The sequence below is a fragment of the Typopeltis vanoorti genome, chromosome 6 (assembly GCF_054136105.1).
Source record: "Typopeltis vanoorti isolate ZY-2024b chromosome 6, IOZ_Tvanoo_1.0, whole genome shotgun sequence".
Classification (NCBI taxonomy): domain Eukaryota; kingdom Metazoa; phylum Arthropoda; class Arachnida; order Uropygi; family Thelyphonidae; genus Typopeltis; species Typopeltis vanoorti.
In genome coordinates, this window is record NC_143554.1 from 80,075,969 (window position 1) to 80,097,816 (window position 21,848).

General features: G+C 36.5%; 1 protein-coding gene across 2 annotated transcripts in view; it reads left to right on the forward strand.

Moving 5' to 3' along the window:
- The first annotated feature begins 438 nt into the window (after positions 1-438).
- Positions 439-21,848, forward strand: part of LOC150105617 (sodium-coupled monocarboxylate transporter 1-like) — a 46,444-nt gene continuing 25,034 nt past the window's right edge. For both annotated transcript variants that reach the window (XM_090394941.1, XM_090394943.1), the window contains exon 1: positions 439-828. The gene's annotated coding sequence lies outside the window, so the exon portion shown is untranslated. The remainder of the gene's footprint in view (positions 829-21,848) is intronic.

A 21,848-nucleotide genomic window follows, 5' to 3' on the forward strand; every position in this document is an offset into this window, starting at 1 on the left:
AGTTCTTACCAACAAGCGTTTATATTCCAATCCCATACACAGCATAAACTGGAGAATACGGGAATATGAATTTAAAATGTTCATCACCACACCAAAGAAATTGTTATATATTTACAAAAATTCGATTTAATTTAAATGTAGATATTCTAATGAAAAATAATAACGTATTTATTTCGGTTCATATTATTATGTATTACAAGCAATTAGGCGCGTGTTTCGTATATTATGTGATACGATAACTTTATTATGACAAAGATATCGGATTTGTTATGACAAAGCGATTTATGTTTTCCTGGAGTTAGTTTTCAAGTTTTACTCTGAAAAATGTCATGTGAGAACAATACTCGCATGAACGTTGAACTTTGTTCTAAGCTATATAAAAGTCATGGAAGAAACCAAAACATACAGAAAAAGTATAGACGGGAAAACATTTACTAGTTTCACGATCTCTTAAGAGGTCATTATTCGTAAAACTAGTTTAATGAGTATCACATGGCTAGAAAGAGGTGCCGTGAGATGATAGCCAAAAGAATGTTTCCTGTTTTGAAACGGAACGGACATGAGTTTATTGCTGACTGTTGAGACCAGAGAAGATTAAGATACAGCGGATAAAATTGAGCCAGGAAGTAGATGTATGTTATGGGGACACAACTCCGATTCAGCTTGGTTTCCGTTATCGAATATTATGAACATTTCAGTGTTAACCATTGGGGAGATGTTGTGAACTGCTGTTGCTTTTATTCGGTATTTGAATATAAGCCTATGTGACGGAATCTTAGGATTGTGTCTTACCAGAAAGCCTGTATCTCGGGAGAATCTTCATAACAGGTGGGTACAATAGCTGGGATTCATTATTTATTTTTAATATTTATCTGTAGTCCTCTCTCTCTCTCTCTCTCTCTCTCTCTCTCTCTCTCTCTCTCTCTCTCTCTCTCTCTCTCTCTGTCACATACACACACACACACACACACACATACAAATCCACCTAGAAAGTTTCAGTCTATCCAAATATTTTCAATCTATTAGTTTTCAAAAATGCAATACACTTGCAAAATATCGATAAGTCAAGTTGAAACAAATGCCTTTTCAGCTATCAACTACACACGTCCTGCTTAATGTTCTCTCCTAGAGAGTAACTTCATTATTAATTTGCATCAACTGACTTGGATTCCTCGAGTATTCAGATGAAATTTTGTAATTGGAGGCTGCTGTCCATATTTCATGAGAGATTCCCAATGATTGACAAAGTGATCCATCTTTGCATCTTACGCGGAAAAACTGTAGATTCCATATTTGACTATGTCTAGCCATCTTACAACAGTATTTCAAAAAAAAATAGCACTATAGAATTGCTTTTGAAATTCCTCAATATAATTGCAAATGAATAGAAGTTTTTCCTTGTGATACTTCAAAGATCAACGAATTCTGTATGCTGCATTTCTCTATTTTGAAATGAGAAGTATAAGTCGAAACTGAATATCAAAATGTGCTTTTTAACATGCTTTTTTATTGATACTATCAAATTCCTTATATACTGTGAATTTCATACAATAATTATATTGTGGTGTGTAAGTTGATGCATTAGAAAATACAATAAAAATTAAAATGTTTAATTTATTTGTTTTTTAATTATTTATTAAATAAAAAACAAATAAATGTAATTAAAAAGTAATTTTAAAATACGATTAAAAATATCAGTCTCGTGCAAATCGTTTCAGCTCAAAATAAATTACATTTATGGATTTACAGCTAACAAAGAGACCTTAATTTCTGTTTTGAAAAACAAAAAAACTGCAACTTCTCAGGTTTTGAAATTTATCTGGGTGTATACGTGCAGGTGGATACAAATGTTAATAGATAATATATTATTTACTTATTTATTTTTCGTATTTTAGAAATTTTGGCTATTTCATATTTGAGCGGTCAATGGACTTAAAAGTCAACATAAATTACTTTGGATACAGTGAAGGTGACCTCTTTTCATGAAGGATATTTTATGTCCCTGCACGATATAAACATAAAAAAAAGATAAAACCGATGTCGCTTTTTCTTAACAAATGACTTGAACTCTAGTGTCTCTGGCATCGTAAATTAAATATCAAGAAAACCTTCTGAATCTAGCGTAGACATTCTTCTGGAAATTATTGATAAAATATAAATTAAGAAGTACACAAACATGTGCAACCTTTTTTACACAATATTTAATACACCCAGAGAAAGTCATAGCAGTGATCTTTACTGTTGTCCTACATTTTTGACCTTTATCTTTTATTAGATACTAGAGGGCGCTGATTGCTAGTAATGTTTATAATCACCAATATTTATGAATAAAAGTGCGGTTTCATACAAAATCTGTTAAGATAAATGAGGAATATGCATTATAATTTGCTTAAAAATATGTTAGCATGAGGAATAACTAAATCTTCGATAAGGTATTCGAGCATCCTGTTATGCATAAGGTAATCATAAATATTATGCTGTACTGTGTAATATAATGCGTTAGCCAGGTAATTACTTTTGACTAAGTGATGTATTATAGACAGCCTAAGATTGTATTATGACTATCACAATTTAAAATGCCTTTCTCCTCATTACACATGAAAAAACTGGAAAATTTTAGATGTTATAATGGAGGATATTATAGATCCATCTAAATTTTATAGACAAAAACTGAAATCGGTTAGTTAGAATTTACAATAATGCTTATGAGAATGTACCCTTCGGCATCGGAGCTTTGTCCGGAAGTCAGCTCGAAACCAGACCCGCACCTGGAGAACAGAAACAAAAATCCTTCATTCCTTAACATACCGTATTAATGAATGTATAATATTCTCTACTATACTTTCTTATTTATGTCAAACTAAAGTATTCTGACTGATGTAGAAATAATTTTCTTAATACTGAAAATAATAATAATAACATGTTTATTTAATACAAATAGACAGCAACGATTCCTTGTTCTGTTCGTACACAAATTATGTGGAAGAATGTTCAATTTTCCTTTATTTTATTTTAAGAAAATTATCATTGAGACTAATTTTATCATTTTTTGATAAAATTGAGATGCTATTTTAAAATAGCGTTTCTTGTAAAACACATATTTCTAGAAATTGAACACATTTTCAGTGCGCTTTTCTGGTCGAATGGATATCGTATCCTCTCTCCAACGAATAGGCTGTGGATTTGAAACGCTTTGAGGACATCGATGTTTGTCTTTAGGTGAAAGGTGAATTTCATAGCCTGACAAGGCGTCCACTAACTGGAGACCTGATTGATAAAAACTGAATTTTTTTAAAAAAAAATAATCCTTATCTTCCTAAAAATATTAACAACATAATTTTGGATTATAATTACTTTTCGATGGGTGAATCACATAAAAAATTAGAAATTATTCATACACCTTTATAATTTTTATATACACAAAGTTTCATGTAGTACTATCATATCCTGTACATCCCTTGAGGGTACATGGCAGGAATTTGATGATAATGATGACAAAGTTAAAGATTATTAAGTATTTTAAACTTCTTGCGAGGGCAAGGCAAAAGAGTCAATATTCAAATCCTGGGAGGGTAATGGATAGCAATGCTGCAGCCAATGAAGTTCTAACTGAGGCTGGGCTATTGCTGTTACTCTCCTGCCATGATCAGAGCTTTAATAGCTCAATGACACCTTATCACTACACTGTCCTCTACAGATAATGGGGAATATGAAAAGCATCCTTGCTTCGCCCCTTTAAGCCAGTCCTTATAAGGGCTTGAGGAAACCACTTGCGATTTGGTGGTGGTGGTCGGAATCGGGATATGATCAGAACTTCTATGTCTCAATATATATATATATATATATATATATATATATATATTTTTTTTTTTTTTTTTTTTTTTTTTTTTTATTCCCGTATATACGGGAGTAGGCGAGGCCATTTAGCCCTATCTAACTTTTGGAGACTGAGTGGGCAGTTCAATCTCCACTGGTACCCAATCAGAGACAGATGGCCCAAGGCTATCACTAATTTAGCGGTACGCAGTGAAGAGAGACGGCTCAAATGTGCCGCCATCTCGCGGTCTCTAACCCTAACACAATATATTTAATGTCTGAAATAATGTGGGTTCTACGGTCGATTTTCTTGAGTTTACAGGACGAAAAACCCGAGTTTCCGGGAGGAAAAACCTGCTTGCCCGTGCCAGAGATCGACTAACTCGGGAACCGGTCGAAAAAAGGCTTAGAAAAATTTCTTCTAGTCGCCGACTAGACTCGAAACCAAGACTTCCTTCGTGCGGCCTAGCGCGGTGGTGTGCAAACGCCACATCCACTGAGCTACACAGGCTTTATGTATATATATATATATATATATATATATATATATATATATATAGCTCAATAATAATACCCCATTCATAGATTTTCTCAATCAGATGATAGAGTCAACGACTCAGTCCATCTACCCGCCCCCCCCCCAAAAAAAATAACAATTAAACTTTACCACCCGTTGTGGTGGCCTGGATAAGAATAGCCCCACTGTAGCCCATGCATGTCGTACTAGGCGACTGAAATTGGCACCCAGGGAGGGTAATGGATGGCAATGCTGTAGCCAATGAAGTTTTAACTGAGGCTCGGCTATTGTTGTTACTCCTCTACCATGATGAGAGCTTATAGCTCTATATTACCCCATCCATACATTTACTTCTACAGATAACGGGAAATATGAAAAACATTCTTGCTTCGCCCATCTAGCCAAAACAAAAACTACTTACGTCAGAAGAAGTGATTTAGAACAACACCCAGGATAACAGATGGCAGTGCTGTAGCCAATGAAGTTTTAACTGAAACTCGGCTATTGTTGCTGTTTACCAAGCCATGACTACAGCTTTTGCTCAATAACACCCCATCTACAAATTTTCTTCAATCAGATGAAGGGATAAAGAGTCATGGACTCAGTCCATATCCCAAAAAACTAGCGTTCTTTTTTTCTTGTTTTTAAAACATTTTTATTGGACTTTGTTTCGTACCATATCAAAGAGCCATGCAATTAATCACTCATTGTTCCACTAGAGTAAAATCAAAACTTTAAATTAATACCGCAGTAGCTGCTCACATTACGTAATATTTCCAATATGTATATCAACATTGATTTTCAAATTCATTACCAGGTAGTATTTCCTGTTTTCCACGCTCGATGACAGGTCCATGATGTTTTTGATATTACGATCAAACGGCGATTCAGTTTCTTTCTTCATCCGATATTCATCAATGGTTTTAATCGAAAAAGCTGGTCATTAATTAAGCTCAGTGTGATATACTTTACAACACCATATCGAGCTTATATTACTCATAAAATGAAATGTTTTCCCTATTCTTATAGTACATTTTTTACTTCGATATGTGCCGCCATCTATTGGCAATGTAATGGATATAATGTAAGGTATTGTAAATTATTTTTTCCCCTAAGGTAGAAAGGTAACGGATATATCTCCCTAATTGATTTGGTTTCAAGATTAGTGAGCCTAAAAAGAGAACAGTCTAATATGAATTAAGCAATCTTATATTCTGCTTAATAATTAAGCAAATAAAATAATTTAACCAGCAGATGCGATTTTCATAGGAAAACCTTGGATCAATGGCTGAAAACCGAGTTGGAATTTTTAGAGATAAGAAATTAGGGATAAACCTTAAAGAACTTGGACAGGAATTTAAGATACTGTCACTACATACCATACTATTTGACTAGTTTCATATATTCTATAAATAAAGTGAAATAAATATTTTTTAAAGTATTTATCTTAACTGTGTTATATAAACATATTCTAAATTCAAATCATTATACGTGTGTTGCATAGAAAGGGCCTTATCTGGGGGTGGGCAAAATGGCATGTTTCTGTAGTAAAACGATCATTTCGTGTTCTTGAAGGGGTCTCGACTGAGCTGTGTGAGGTATGCGAGAGAGAGAGAGAGAGAGAGAGAGAGAGAGAGAAGGAAGAATAGGAAAGGGCACAGACAGAGGCATTAGGTTGTTTTAGATACCTCCGAGAAAAATGATAACTTATATAAATCATAAAGTTATTAAATTGTAAGTCTGAGTTACATGGCTTCATTTAGAGAAAAGTAAATAAATACAATAATAGCGTGTTTGTGTGGAGTGGCCACCAGTCTGCTAGTCTTTCTCAGAACTTTGCTATTACACAAATTCCATATAAAACCATCGACGAAACACACAGTAGGTGTGAAGAAGCACAAAAATCAGATCAGGGTTGTTGCCTACCGTCATGAAAGAGCTAAATATTTCTACATATATTTATTTACTTAGTTAAAAAATGTATGTGTACATTTTAAGCAGGTGTAAGTTTTCAAGCTTTTTCGCAATTAATATATGTACCAGATGTGGCCTTTAAAAAAAAATTCTGGACTGACAACCAGGTGGTATTATTGCTGTTAGTACAAATTTAGCCTTCCGGGTTGATCAAAATCTGGAGAATAAATTTAACGTTTATTTCAAAGTTACTTGGACTGCATTATTTAAAAGTAATATGCTATATTCTTTTCGAATTTCCCTTTGTCAAAATGGCGGACTTCAAAGAGCAAATCGGAATGTAAATATTTCATTGGTTTTTCAAGTTCAAAAGTGGAATAATATCTGTAGACTTTTTACCGTGTTCTTGTCTTTTATCTATTATTATTATCTGCATGGTTCTTGCTTCAAAACTATACGTAAGCGTACCTGACGCAAAGTCAAACCTCAGCAGAGGGTTAACTTGTTGCAGCTGATTATAGTGCGAGTTATAATATATACTACTGGGAGATGGTTAGCTGCAAAATATACAGCAGTTCTTTTATTTCCTGCGTGTCTGTCGGATAACTTAAAATTCTAAGACATAACAGTGTTTTAGTTAATTTTTCTCTTAACCGGTTTTGAAGTTTGACGATTATTTTTCTGAAGGGATTTCTAAATATTTCCCTTTATTTATAAAAACGGATTAGTTGATACATAATTTTTTATACTTGACCCATACTTCTGTCTCTTGAGCTCTCGTATTACCAACTACAGAAGATCTACTCTTCAGTCGTCTTATTTCTTCCATTCTTGCATTATTTTTGTCACAAGTTGATCATAAAATTCTTTTGCAATCTATATATCTCTTGGGGTCTGCTGGAAGTTTATTTCGATTGTTGAGAAAGTTTTTTCTGCGTAGTTGAATTCTGTTTTCTGTCGATTTTTATCCTCTCATATTCCATTGTTATTTATTTTGCATGAATGTCGACTGAAGTTATTTCTTGTTATCCTAAAAAAGGTGATAAATCATTGGAAACTTGGAAAACACATCTAGAAACTTCTGATTTCATAAACGGTTTACATTATCCAGCGTATTGCTAACTGTCGATTCTTCTCCTTCTTTAGTATTCTACAATTGAGCAAGTTCTTTTAGTAGCAGAAACTTTCCTTCCACCCTCTTCTGTTCTGAGCCTTCTCTTTCAAGGTGGTGTTACCTGTCTCCATTGAGCATGTCATCTAGCATTGTTTTCCTTGCTCTTCCTCTGGGTCTTTATCCGTCTATTTTTCCTTCATGGCGTTCTCTGATGATTTCATTTCCTCTCAGAATATGTCCGATCCAGTTTCCCTTGCTTCTTTTTATCCTCCTTAACAGACCTCTTTCTTCTTCTACTCTTTTTAAGACATCTTCGTTAGCTATTTTATCTGTCCATTTGATTTTTTCCATCCTTCTCCAAATCCACATCTCAAAGCTTTCCAAAATCTTCATTTCTTCTTTCGTCAATGGCCAAGTTTCAGATGCATAGAGGGCAACACTCCACACACAACATTTATTAGTCTTTTCTATAGGTTTCTATCCATTTTACTTCTGAATAAATTCTATTTTCTATTAAAGGCATCGCTTCCCATCGCTGTTCTTGCTTTTATGTCACTTTTACATCTTCCATCATTGCTAATAACACTTCCTAGATATTTAAATGTCTTTACTTGATTCAATTTTTCCCCATTTATTCTGATAACCATATTTGCCTCTTTCCTTGCTATTTTCATCAACAGTCGGTTACCAGGAGGTATTTTTGAATGTGTCACGTATATTTAGACAAATGTCATGGAAAAATTATACAAATATTTTGTTCTCGCATATGAAAGGTTCTTTGTGATTATATTTAGTATAAAGGCTTCTTTAAAAATCACCCATCTCATGGTCCATCTTTTAATTCCTCTGATTTCTTCAACTTGATTGCAAACTTTTCCCTTTGATCGCACATTATGTGTGAAGGTGGATGGACGTCGAACCCTCTGCACATCTATTTCACAGTTCTTCCCATTAAAATACATTTCTCGTATTCTTCTTCTTCTTTTGGAAAACATGACGCCAAAACTTTCAAGAATATATACTTTAACAATTCTTGAAAAGACGCGTGCTCAAACTGTGGTTTAAACAGGAGGCAAAGTCTTTGCATCTGATCCTTTAAAAGTCTTTTGTTCTTTTTGTCGAATTACATAGGATTAGTGTAACGCTACGATTTCTGACTTGAGCTAAGATGAAATCGGGTATTTGGAACAAGAGAACGAAAGAAATAGTGAAACCTCAAATACACAGTCTAATTGCTCAAACAGTGAAATTATTTTCCTTTGAGCTTGGTTTTTAAGCAAAATAATTCCTCTGTTTTGATACTGCATGAAATCAGCTTTCAGAGATAAATAACTAAAGAAATTAGCATGGTCATCTAAAGTAAATGAGAAGTAAAGACAGCACGTGAAAGCTACAGAGTGAGACAAGGAAGTCTTGAGAAGCAACAGATCATAAAGAAGAGAGATTCAAGGTTCAACAGTCTAAGGTATGAAATTTTTTTTCTTCTGATCCACAGTGATATTTTTTCTTAAAAGACTCATGAGTGGCGATGTAGGAAAGACTTGTGAATATTTCTCCCAAACATGGAGTGTGTGGTGTCCTGTCCATACACGACCTTGAGAACCACTGCCGTAATCTGACTTCGTCTAGTTATGGTCAAGCAGACTACTAGGTTGGATTATTAGTTTCTAGTAGCTTAGGAAGATTCTCTAATCTCTTTCACTTACTATTACAGTTGGACCCCAGCTCGCATGTTTTCTTTATCGCTTTTACTTTCGGAGGAAGGAATGCTGGTTTCTATTTAATTACAGTGTATTAAGATATGAATGGGGAAGAGACTCCTTCTTAAACATGGCAACAGCCACTTTGGACCTCCAATAAAATGGTGGTATATCACTCAGCACTGAATATCATGCACGACCGAGGAGTCTAAATAAAAGTTCCTGAATCTAAGAATGGTTAGCTTTTAAAGTTCCAGTACTAAATTGGTGAAACCCGATCTTTGACTTAATCATAAAACAATTCTTGATGGATACTAACGTCTCCTGATCCAGATGATACCATTACACGTTTGATTTAAATTTATGCTCCAGAGAATAAGCATATCATACTCATTTTGAATTCCTGTATTTCAACCATTCCCAAAGCAGGAGATGGGAGGTGGCTATCAAATTCTAGTTCCATTGCTTAACTCAATCATCTTGAAAATGAAGAGGATGGTTCTTGAAAGAGAAGTTCATCGACGCCACCCTCTTCATTACCTGGAGGCCTACCGATTGATGATCAGCAATATGGATCCCACCACCCTTAATGCAATCCATCTCGTTGACAACGTTATCCACCTTGGGACACAAACCATGGAAATTTTGAAACAAAAATCGCGTGAGTTTTCACTGCCAGGGCATTTGAGCGAATCCCGCATAAAGGCCTACTTAATATACTACAGGGTGTTCGGGATAAATTTGACATATTTATAATTAATTATATTTTTCCGTAAGTTACATGTATTAACACACACTTCTCTTCATTTAAAAGTTTGGACCCTTCTTCATTCATATACAAGATGTCAGAAAGGATGGATAGCTGGAACCCACCTGAATCATGGAAGAGAATAACTTGTATCATGATGATTCGTGCCCGCCATCAAAATAAGGATATTACGACTGCTGCCCAATGCTCCCTGAATACAGTAAAAACAATCAGGCATGAACTAGAGACTTGCAATGGTGACTACGAGGATGTAGCAAGAAGAAAGATCCCTAGCAGACGATCTGATTGCGTTCGTACAGCAGAATTCCTCGCAAATCTGCAGGAACAGGTGTTGAAGAACCCTGGCATTGGAATTCGGGCTTTGTTCGTGGAGTTGCTAACTGTAGTCAAGCCCTGGATAACAAGGGTAGCCAATGGTAGGCCGTATGTATGGCAGCAGGATTCGGCCCCTTGCCACACCTCTGGGAAAAGTCAAAAATGGTTGTCTGAAAATTTCTACGACTTCACCAGTCCAAATGTTTGGCCTCCAAACTCCCCAGACCTTAACCCCATGGATTATTTTGTATGGGGCGCAGTTGAAAAAGACACCAATCGCACTTCCAGTAATACAAAAGCCCAGTTAATGGATAAAATTAAAACAGTTTTTGCGGCCCTTCCCAGGGAGACTGTAGCATCAGCTTGTTCGAGGTTCCGAAGCAGAATTGAAGCTGTGATCGATGCTAATGGTGGTTATTTTGAGTAAATCTTGTTGATAGTATTGTAATTAACTCTGCCTGTAATGTTTTTTTGTCAATTCATTAAATTTAATAGATACAAAGAAGATTTTCTTTTTCCTTACGAAACTGTCAAATTTATCCCGAACACCCTGTATATTGTGGACTGTCTTCCACACTTTGCATTTCGATAGACAGTTTGTTCTCTGATCGTGCGCTACCTGCCGAGACGGATAATTCCCACTGCCTCTAAACTGTGAACTTTCACTCATGCTTCTTCTCATACCATAATGACCTATTTTCACTAACCTCAAATCCTATTTTGCTGATGATACTACATCCCATTCCTCTTCATCATATCAAAACCATTGTAGTGCTCTAACGATCCGAGATTCAAGATTGTCCATATCATTGCTACTCTCCAGCAGAATGACGGTGATGACTTGGTAAACTCTGGATATCAACACACATGCTGCCTTATCGAGAATGATCTCATTTTTCCTTCACTGGGCTTAGATAAGAGCCTCAGGAGCTCCACTAGGTAATGACAATATCCTTTGATTGGATAGGCCTTGGTTATAATACCATTTAGGATGTAAAGAACATTTTCTAAGACTTTTCAACCAAACGTAAGTTATCGGAACGGACATGGGATTGTTTTAGATCGTGTAAACTGGGGGTTTTCATCTCGCAAAATATAACAAACTGGAAAGAAAAAGTAATGAGATAGTAGAAGCATATACTGTTCTCACAGCCTGACTACAATGCGAGCTGTTCATATATAAGAAAGCTACAAAGAAAGTCAGAATAGAATTCTTTCAAAAACAACACAAAATCCTTGGATAACACAAACGTAATCCTAGAAATACACAGAAAGGACACTTTATTGAAAGAATTAAAGCGATATCCAAATAACACAGCTTTAAAAACTGAATATAAGATAACAAGGAATTGCCTTACAACCCAAATCAGAAATGCAAAAAGAAGCTACTACAGAGATAAATTAACCTCCGCACAAAACAACATGAAACAAACCTGGCATCTGATCAATGAGATGCTAGATTGTGCTCCCAACACCACCGCCGCCGAATCCATAAAACACAGCTTCATGAAAGACGCAAAACCTATCCAGCAACTAGCAAACGACTTTAACCAATACTTTGCAGACTCCATACAAGACCTATACAGAAATATTCCCCCAGTGACAAAATGTGACCTCCCCTTGGACCACAATCAAAACAGATATTATGGTTCCCAACCATAAACAAAGCTGACCTTCTCTCTGCAATACATCAAATCAAACCAAACAAAGGCCCAGGATTTGATGGTATAAGACCTAAAGATATAAAGTAACATGCAACTATTTTAAGTCTTTTCCTACTAAAATTAATAATTAAAATATTTAAAAGGACAAAGTTTAGTATGCTAAAGACCGCCATAATCACACCCATATACAAACATGGAAAAATAAATTTAATCAGCAATTACAGACCCATAGCAACATTACCAATTATCAGTTAAATTATGAAGCGGATCATACTGAAGAAATTCACAGCATACACAGAGACCTTTCATATTATTCCCAAAACACAATATGGTTTTCAGAAAAATAAGGAACAACATCTCTCTTGGAAGACTTTACAGACGTAATTAATACCGCCTTAGACAAAAACAAAATTGCCATGGTAGTCTTTATTGATCAAACTAAAGCATTCGATACACTCACACATCAAACCTTGTTAGAAAAGCTGAGGCATGTTGGTATAGACGGGCCTCTTCACAGGTGGTTTACAAACTACCTTCAAAATAGAAAGCATATCACACGTATCGGGTCAAACCGAAGCAGAGAGCTAACAGTAACCTGTGGAGTACCACAGGGAGCTGTACTCTGCCCACCTCTATTCAACATTTACACGCACGATATTAATCAGTTACCACTCAAAGCTAAGATATTCCAATACGCAGATGATACAGCAATAATATCCATCCATAATAACGCAAGTATAGCCCAAGCAAATCTGCAACATGATATAAATCTGATCATAGACTGGCTCACGAAAACCTCCATACACCTATGTTAAGAAAAGACAAAATTAATGATATTCAGAAATCAACTGGCTCGACCAGTTGATAACACATATATAACCATCCAACATCCACTTTCCAACATAAAAAAACACACAGAACAGCAAAACCACTACAATCACTCAGGTTGAAACAATACGATACCTTGGATTTACTTCGATGCAGATATGAACTGGAATAGCTATATAAATCATCTACACAACAAACTCCGAACAATAAGTGGCAAACTCAATTAATCAGGTTAAAAGACATAATTCCCATACTCCTAAAAACACTAATATACAAAGCACTATGCCAAAATATACTAATATACGCTATAACAACGTATGCTTTCTGTGCACCCTACAAATTAAATAGATTAATGTCGCTACAGTACAAAATGACAAAACTGATCTTTTGGGAACAAAGAGAAAATAACGACCTTATATACATTGCAATGTCAGAACACAAAATACTGACAGCAAAACGTTTATGTCACTGTGCAGCTTTGCTAAAGCATTATTTCGATGCCAACTACAGGACAGTCAGAAATACATACCGTATAACAAGACCTCAGACTACTAATTATATCACATATAAATACAATAATCACTACGAAAAAGCCACGCGAAACTTTTACATCCCAGACGTGATAAACAAATTACCATTTGAATACAGAAACCTTACAAACTACAATAGCCTGAAACGAGCTCTAAGGACATACTATGAACAAGAAACACACACCCAAAATACCATACAGACTTAATGAAACACAATATATTCGTTCAGGCTTCCAGTTCAGCGACGCATCAAGACATTCCAAGTTATTGTGTGTGTGTGTGTGTGTGTGTGTGTGTGTGTGTGTGTGTGTGTGTGTGTGTGTGTGTGTGTGTGTGTGTGTGTGTGTGTGTGTGTGTGTGTGTGTGTGTGCGTGCGTGCGTGCGTGCGTGCGTGCGTGCGTGCGTGCGTGCGTGCGTGCGCTCAAGCGAATTTCTCAATCATAGATTTCGTAGCTTCCAAACACAGCAAAAAAAACCAATAAATAATAACCAACTGGTGTCATCCTCAGCTAAGCTTATATATAAGCTTCGAAGATGAAAGCAGAGAAATTAGTTCTCATCGAAGATGTATCATATGTAACCAAATGCATGTAATATATGTATCACATGTAAATATATTATATGTAAACAAATGTAAGTAACGTATCATATGTAATCAAATGTATGTAATAACTGTAACAAACGTATGCAGTATGGAGTGATTATATCCATTGATATTGTATATATAGAGTGTAAAATTGCAAAGAAACATCTGTAATAATCATCATTATGAATATTATAATAATATACGTTGTAAACAGTTATTATTATTATTATTATTTTAAAAAAACTTTATGTAAGAGAAAGTATTTGTTATGCATAATTGTGTTCATATAACGTATGTAATTTATCTGAGAAAATAAAATGCTAAAAAAAAAAAATTTCATTTCGCAAGTTAAGATTTTGATGTTCCAAGTGTTCAGAAGTAAATTGAATTTTAGCATAAACTACAAGTTTTGGTTTTGTCTTTCAATACAGATGTAAACATAAGTTTAAATTATAAAATTAAAAAGTTAAAAAATAAGAAATATGAAATAAAATAGGAAGAGTAGTAAGTTAAGGGGACAATAAATCCCGTATTATTTTAAAGCCGGGTAGGAAACTCGGAGATAGAAATCTAAGAGTTTAATGCCGAATAACTATCGGCGAGTCCAAGCGTAGGTCATCACTTGGGTAGTACAACACTATGGCAACTCGTGTCAAAGGTGGAGCAAGCTCCGTCACTATCCTTAATATTTTCTCATAATGTAAAACACAGCTCCAAAGTATTACTGTTATACATTATGAGGAGAAGTCACTACCCAGACCATGACAAAACTGATCTTTTGGGAACAAAGAGAAAATGAAAGGTCGAACCCTCAATAAAGGTTTCGACCTTTATTGAGGTCTTATCAGTGAGTAGATAGACCTGAAATACCAAGGTTTAAGTGAACCGAAGTTACATATACCCTTAGTGACGAATTGCCAGACCGGTGTACCCATATATTATTATTACTACGATAAAGAGCCAAGAGGCTATTTTTCCGGCGATGGATTTCGATCTCCGAGTTTCGTACCCGGCTGTAAAATAATACGGGATTTATTATCCCCTTAACTTAATTTATATCGCCGGAAAAATAGCCTCTTGGCTCTTTATCGTTGGAAGAGTAATAATAAATTTAAAAATATTATAATTGTCAGCGTTTTATTTATTGTTTAACAATATAAAAAATTTATTATACACTAAATCAAACTAATCATTATTATTTGTGAAAAGAAAGAATTTAAGTACCCGGAAAGGAGGGATATCATTCTTTTTTTTTTTTTTTTTTTTTTTTTGTTGTTGACATAAGTGTCATTTCTAAAGAAAAAGTCTTTTTTTATGTTATTTTCATGAAATCACGAAGCACTGTTGCTTCATTCTCAGCATGTTTCATTCCATTCAATGAAATGAATGGGAAAAAACAAAGATAATAAAAGAAAATAAAAAAATTAATATAGTGGTTCGCGATAATGTTTTTACTTTATTATATACCATTATTCAGCAAACAGCAAAAAAAGAATGGCTAAAAGTGTACGGACAAGTATGTTAATTAAATAACGCTATAAATATGGTTGTCAAGTCAACAAAGGATTCTTTCTTTCTTCTTATCATTCCTTTGATTTGCGTTCTTTTTCTGCGGATTAAATACAAGAAATTGGTGAAACAGGACTAGTTCACTTATAATATGGATAATCTCTGGGATTTTTGAATGCTTTTCTCAAAGGGATGGCGAATCCAAACTCTTCAGATCATGATATATATATATATATATATATATATATATATATATATATATATATTTGAGCGATGAAAAACCCCAGGAAGAAACTGATGAGGCTAGGAATCTTGGTGTGTTAGTAGATAGGACTCTGAAGTTCAGTTACTATGTAGCAAAGATTGCAAATACAACTCGAAAGATAACTGTGATGCTTGAAACGAACGTTCACATGTAAAGATACGCATGTAATTTTGCCTCTTTACAAGGCCTTGATAAGACCTCACTTGGTCTATTGTGCGCAGGTCTTGTCTCCTGGTGTCCGTTGCGATTCTAATACAGCGAAGAGAGAGTGGAAAGGAGAGTGGCAAAAATTGCATCAGCATTGTGAAATACTGATTATGAATAAAAATTGAGTATTTGTGGATAGCAGACACCAGCAAACAGGAGAATGATATGACTGAGACTTAAACATTCATACAGGATATTCGTAGATATACGTATTTTTTATTTTATAGAGGCTGGGGAAATGACAAGAGAATAAATACTGTCAAATATATATATATGATGATGATTAGTTTCCTTTCATCCATACGGATGGTAGGGGTAGCTATGCTACCATACTAGGGAAGTGACTATGAGCAAGGTGGTTTCCAGTTGCCTTACTTGCTGTACTATATCCTGTGACTGTATCTTGTATGTTCACGGGTCCGGCTTGCCTATTTGAGCGATGAAAAACCCCAGGATAAACTGGGGAAAAAAAAAAAACCTACTGTCCACGCCCAAGGCCGGCTAACTTGGCTATGGCTAAGGAAGATCTTTCAACTCCTGACGTCACCAGCGGGAATTGAACCTAGAACACTCCTTCCCCCGGCATGTGGTTGCAAAGAGCTAGACTAACTAGACTAACCGCCCGGACACACACACTAAAACAAAGTTCAAGTCTAAAGATGGTACAACACCAGGGCAACTCATTGTAAAGGTGGTTAAAGCTTTGATCACTATTCTTAGTATTTTCCCATAATGTAAAGCACATCTCACTAGAAGATGTATACTGCAATACATTATGGGTGGGGTCACTACCCAGACCGGTTTCAATCTTTTTTGAGGTCTCCTCAGTGAGTAGCTAGACCCTAAATACCAAGGTTTAGTAATACAGAGCCTTATCAACTTTACCTATAGAAGTTGCTACAACATGTTTTTATTTTTAATAAGAATCTCTGGAGGAGATATAGATAATAATTTATTACATTTATTAATTACACACACACACATATATATGTGTGTGTGTGTGTGTGTGTGTGTGTGTGTGTGTGTGTGTGTGTGTGTGTGTGTGTGTGTGTGTGTGTGTGTGTGTGTGTGTCTGTGTGTGTGTGTGTGTGTGTGTGTGTGTGCGTGTGTGTGTGTGTGTGTGATTAATTTTTTAACTTGGGGATACTGTATATTAGGGTTACCAAGTAATTTTATAAGCTTGGTTATTTAACTCCTAATCCCAACTATGCAAACAATTAAGTTTGCGCCTGAAACACTGACGAGAAGTCAATAAAGGTCGAAACCAGTCTGGGTAATGGCCCTTGTTTTTAATGCATAGCATCATACATCTCCGCAAGGAGATGTATTTTGCATTAGGGGAAAATACTAGGTCAGACTTGCACTATGTGCAGGCGCAAACGTGACTTACATATCTGTTTGCTTACTTGGGAAAAAGGATTGAAACCTAGCTTATAAAATTGCTTAGTATCTTTAACATTTATATATATATAGATAGATACACTTTAAATTTCAAATTTTGAAGGGAGGGAGCAAATATCTCTCTCTCTCTCTCTCTCTCTCTCTCTGATACTTTATTTGATGTGATGTATTTCATATGTGATGTACAAGGTGGCCATAAATTAACTTTCCCTCTTTGGAGATATTCGTAGCTAAAACTAATACACGGAATGAAACCACATTTTATATTGAGTCTTTCGAAGGCATGGAGAGATGAATCCCGCGAAAAAAAAGATTTAGTACCAAAAGTCGCCGATAGGGTAAATTTTGGCGCTGGCGGAGTATATTTGCAGTAAACTCAGGTAAAAAGGATTATGCAAATTTTACCGTGCGTACGTGACAGCAGCGCCACCAATTCCACTTAAAAAGGAATTGAGAACTTCAGGGGCGCTCCGGCCATATGTGCAATGTATGCGACGCACACGGGCGCCAGGATAATAAACACGCCAACGAGGAGGAAATACTTAAAAAAAAATGTTTTTTTAAAGTGATTTTTTTTATTGGAGGAGGGGGATAGGGACACCAACTAAAGTTTTGCACACAGGTGCCGGACACTACTGGCGAGCCCCTTGGGAACGTTCAGGCAGTTATTCGAATGACTGATGAATTGTGCTCAATATGCGTCCTACCTTGCCTCAGCATGATTTACTTGTTAAGTTTTTTTACCTTAAACAGACAGTGCAATGCCGTAGCGGTCCTTCGGGAATTTAGAAGGCTTTATAACCTGCGTACAGGTCCTATGTCGGCTGTAGCACTGAGAGCTATGATTAAAGTTTGAAGAAACTGGATCATTAAGAATTAGACACTCCTTCCCGAGGCCTGACAGAGGAACAGAAAGCAGTGCAAGAAGAGACAGTAGCAGACGTTGCTACTGCGGTGTTCGACGACACAGGGACCAGTACTGGTCCAAGCGCTCGTGCCATACCCCTGGCAAACTTGATATGGCTTATGGTACAGTCTGGAAAATCTTACGGAAAATGCTTCACTTCTATCCGTATAAGTTCAGTCGTGTGCAAGCACTAACTACCACAGATTATGATAAGCGCATGATCTTCGCGCTAACGTTTCTTGCCCGAATGGAGGTCGATAATGACTGGCCTTGGAGAATATTGTGGGGTGATGAAGCTCATTTTTATCTGAATGGGTCGGTCAACACTCGCAACTGCAGAATTTTAGCATCTGAACATTCACAAGCGATCCAGCAAGTACCACTGCATTCTCCAAAAGTAACCGTGAGGTGTGGTTTCACAGCCGATTTCATAATAGGACCATACTTTTTGGAGCGTATTATCACTACAGGTCCTGTAGCCTGCTTCATACCTGAAGAGATTTATCGACGAATGCTGGAAAATTTTGTCATTTCTGCATTGCAGCAAAGACAATGTTTGGACTCCATAATTTTTATGCAGGATGGAGCACGGCCACACATTGAAGGTTCAGTACAGCGCCTTTTACGCCAGCATTTCAGTAATGAGAGGGTTATCAATCAGTTCTTTCCAACGGCATTGCCGCTTCGTTCCCCTGATATCACTCCATGTGAATTTTGGCTGTGGAGGTATTTGAAATCCGTTGTGTATGTTGGTGGCGTTCCCAACTTGCATGTCTTGAAAGAGAACATAAAAAGGGCTTTTATGAACATCCGATTCGACTCCTTATGCTCAGCTGTAGAGCATGTCGCACACCGGATGCAATTTGTTGTACACAAGAAAGGTCAGCACATTGAAAATCGTGTATGTGGTCCAGGGGACCCTGATTCTGATGAATAAAACATTATTTCCTGTGAGTTCAATCACTACATTAATTTCTGTGTCTCTCGCAAGTTGTTGTTTTAGTTTAATTCTTCTTCTTCTTCTTATTATTATTATTATCATTGTAACGCGCCACATATCCAGCTGAAATGAGTGACGTGCTGTTCCTGACGGCGTCGAAATGTTATTATTCCATTTTATCTGCCTATAATGTAATTATCCGCTTGTTTTTGGCTCCTCCAGCGCCAAAATTTCCCCTATCTGTGACTTTTGGTACTAAATCTTTTTTTTCGCGAAAATCATCTCTCCATGCCTTCAAAAGTCTCAATATAAAAGTTGGTCTCATTCTGTTCATTGGTTTTAGCTACAGATGTCTCCAGAGAGGGAAAGTTATTTTATGGCCACCCAGTATATCAGATATGCTAACGTATCTGTTTTTTAAGATTTATGTTATTTTTAGAAATAGTATTGTAAATTTTATAATATTTAAAATTCCAGAAGGTTGATTAAATATTTGAATCATTTGAGAAGATTCTATTAGAAATATAGTACACCTTTAAATATTTTATATCATATGATTATAATCAGTGCATAAGCATTGGTTCCTGTGTGGGGAGGAGGATGAATCAATCGACCGTGAGGTGCGGTGATTGAATCATGCAATCCAATACCCTTGGTGGGTAATGGATGGCAATGCTGTAGCCAATGAAATTCTAACTGAGACTCGGCTATTGCTGTTACCCTCTTGCCATGATCAGAGCTTTAATTGCTCAATAACACCTTATCCCTACACTGTCCTCTACAGATATATAACGGGGAAGATGAAAAGCATTCCTGCTTCGCCCCTTTAAGCCAGTCCTTATAAGGATCCATTGTGGTTACATTCAGATCTGGATGCCGTCCTGAGCAATAAAGAACAAGTTATCATTGCCATTGACCTAAATGCGAAACACCCTGCATGGAACAGCAAAATCACCAAGAGAAAACGGCTACACCCTCTTCAGCTACTCCAGATCAAATTATGCAGTGGTGGCAGGCTTCGCAGAACCAACACATCATAGTATGTATGGCACAGCCGACATACTTAACATTGCTATCCTACAAAATATTAAGCTACTGTATAGCCTAGACTCTTTAAACAAGCTGACATCCGCTCACAATCCAATCCTGCACCAGCTGGAAAAGCAAGAACAACTGATGCCTTCCCCCCCCCCCAATCCTTCATCTCATGAAAAAAACTACCAGAAGTACTATCGGAACATATTGGACCTGTCCCTCACATCAGATCCATAAAAGAAATTTAAAATGCTGTCAAAAGCCTGACTCAACAAATCAACACAGCCATCAAGGTTGTCACCTCTACCAAAACCACTCTTAAGCCAAACCAACTACCCGAAGACATCATGGATTTAATTAGGGACACAAACAAAGCAAGGAAAAGGTACCACAACACCCGTGCACCTCATGGCAAAATGATCCTCAACAAACTGAACAATGAAGTTAAAGAAGCACTTAAAGCTCACAGGAACGAAACATGGGAAGCCAAACTAGCCTCTATATCACCCGGCGAACACTCCATCTGGAACATATTAAGAAGCCTCAGAAACAAAAACAAATCTCTTCCCCCACTCAAGTCAGACAGAGGCTTAGTACACACGGACGCAGAAAATGCTGAAGAGATAGCAAAGAACCTAGAAAAAAGTGTAGCCCTACATACGACAACTTGGACATCAAGCGTGTCTATAAAATTCACCTCCATATCAGACATGCACTAAAACTCACCGGCACCTGCAACAACAAACCTGCAAACACCTCACCAGCGGAAATCTATGAAGTTCTAAAGAAGCTAAAGAATAAAAAAGCCCCTGGCCCAGATGGCATAACAAATAGAATAATTAAACTGCAACCCCGAAGAGATGTCGTACATCTCACCAACATAATCAACACCATGTTCCGATTTAACTATTTCCCCAGCTATTGAAAAGTCGCAGAGGTGGTCCCAGTGCATAAACTAGGTAAAGATCCACACCTGCCTGAAAGCTATCGACCCATCAGCCTAATCTCAAACTTAGGCAAAATTGCCGAAAAATCATCCTCTCCAAACTCCAAGCCTCGGTAAACCAGTTAAATATCCTTCCAAAGGAACAATTTGGCTTTAGACAACATCACAGTACTACTCAACAAATTCATAGGATAATTGTGTACATCACCACCGGTTACAATTAGCATCAGCACACTGGAGCAGTTTTCCTTGACATTGCGAAAGCTTTTGATAAGATATGGCACTTCGGATTACTACACAAACTCATCTCAGCAGGGATACCATCAAGAATCGTCCACTTAATTAAATCTCACCTCCTGAACAGACACAAAGTAAAAATAAACAGTACAGTTTCCATTCAGCGACCGATCTCTGCGGGAGTTCCCCAAGGTTCCCTACTGGCACCGATCTTATTCTTGATATATATGGCAGACATCCCACACAACCCAATGTCAGTCATCTTAGCATTCTTTGTGGATGACACAGCAGTACTTGCCAGATCTCTACAACCCCATCTCGTCACTAAAAACTGCAAGAAAACCTACTAAAGCTAGAACAGTGGTTCTCCCAATGGAGATTACAAGTGAATCCCCAAAAGAGTATATAGCGATACTTTTCACCAGAAGATTGGCAACTCCCAAGGAGGACCTTTATCTATTCAACACTAAAATTCCCTGATAAACAGAAACAAAATATCTTGGGGGTAATTCTAGAGAAATTATTAACGTTCAACCCACACACCAAAGCTTTATGCGCGAAAGCATCTAAAAGCATCGCACAACTTTACCTTCTAATAAATAGAAGCAAGCTAAATACCAGAATCAAAGTACTCCTCTACCTGCTGAC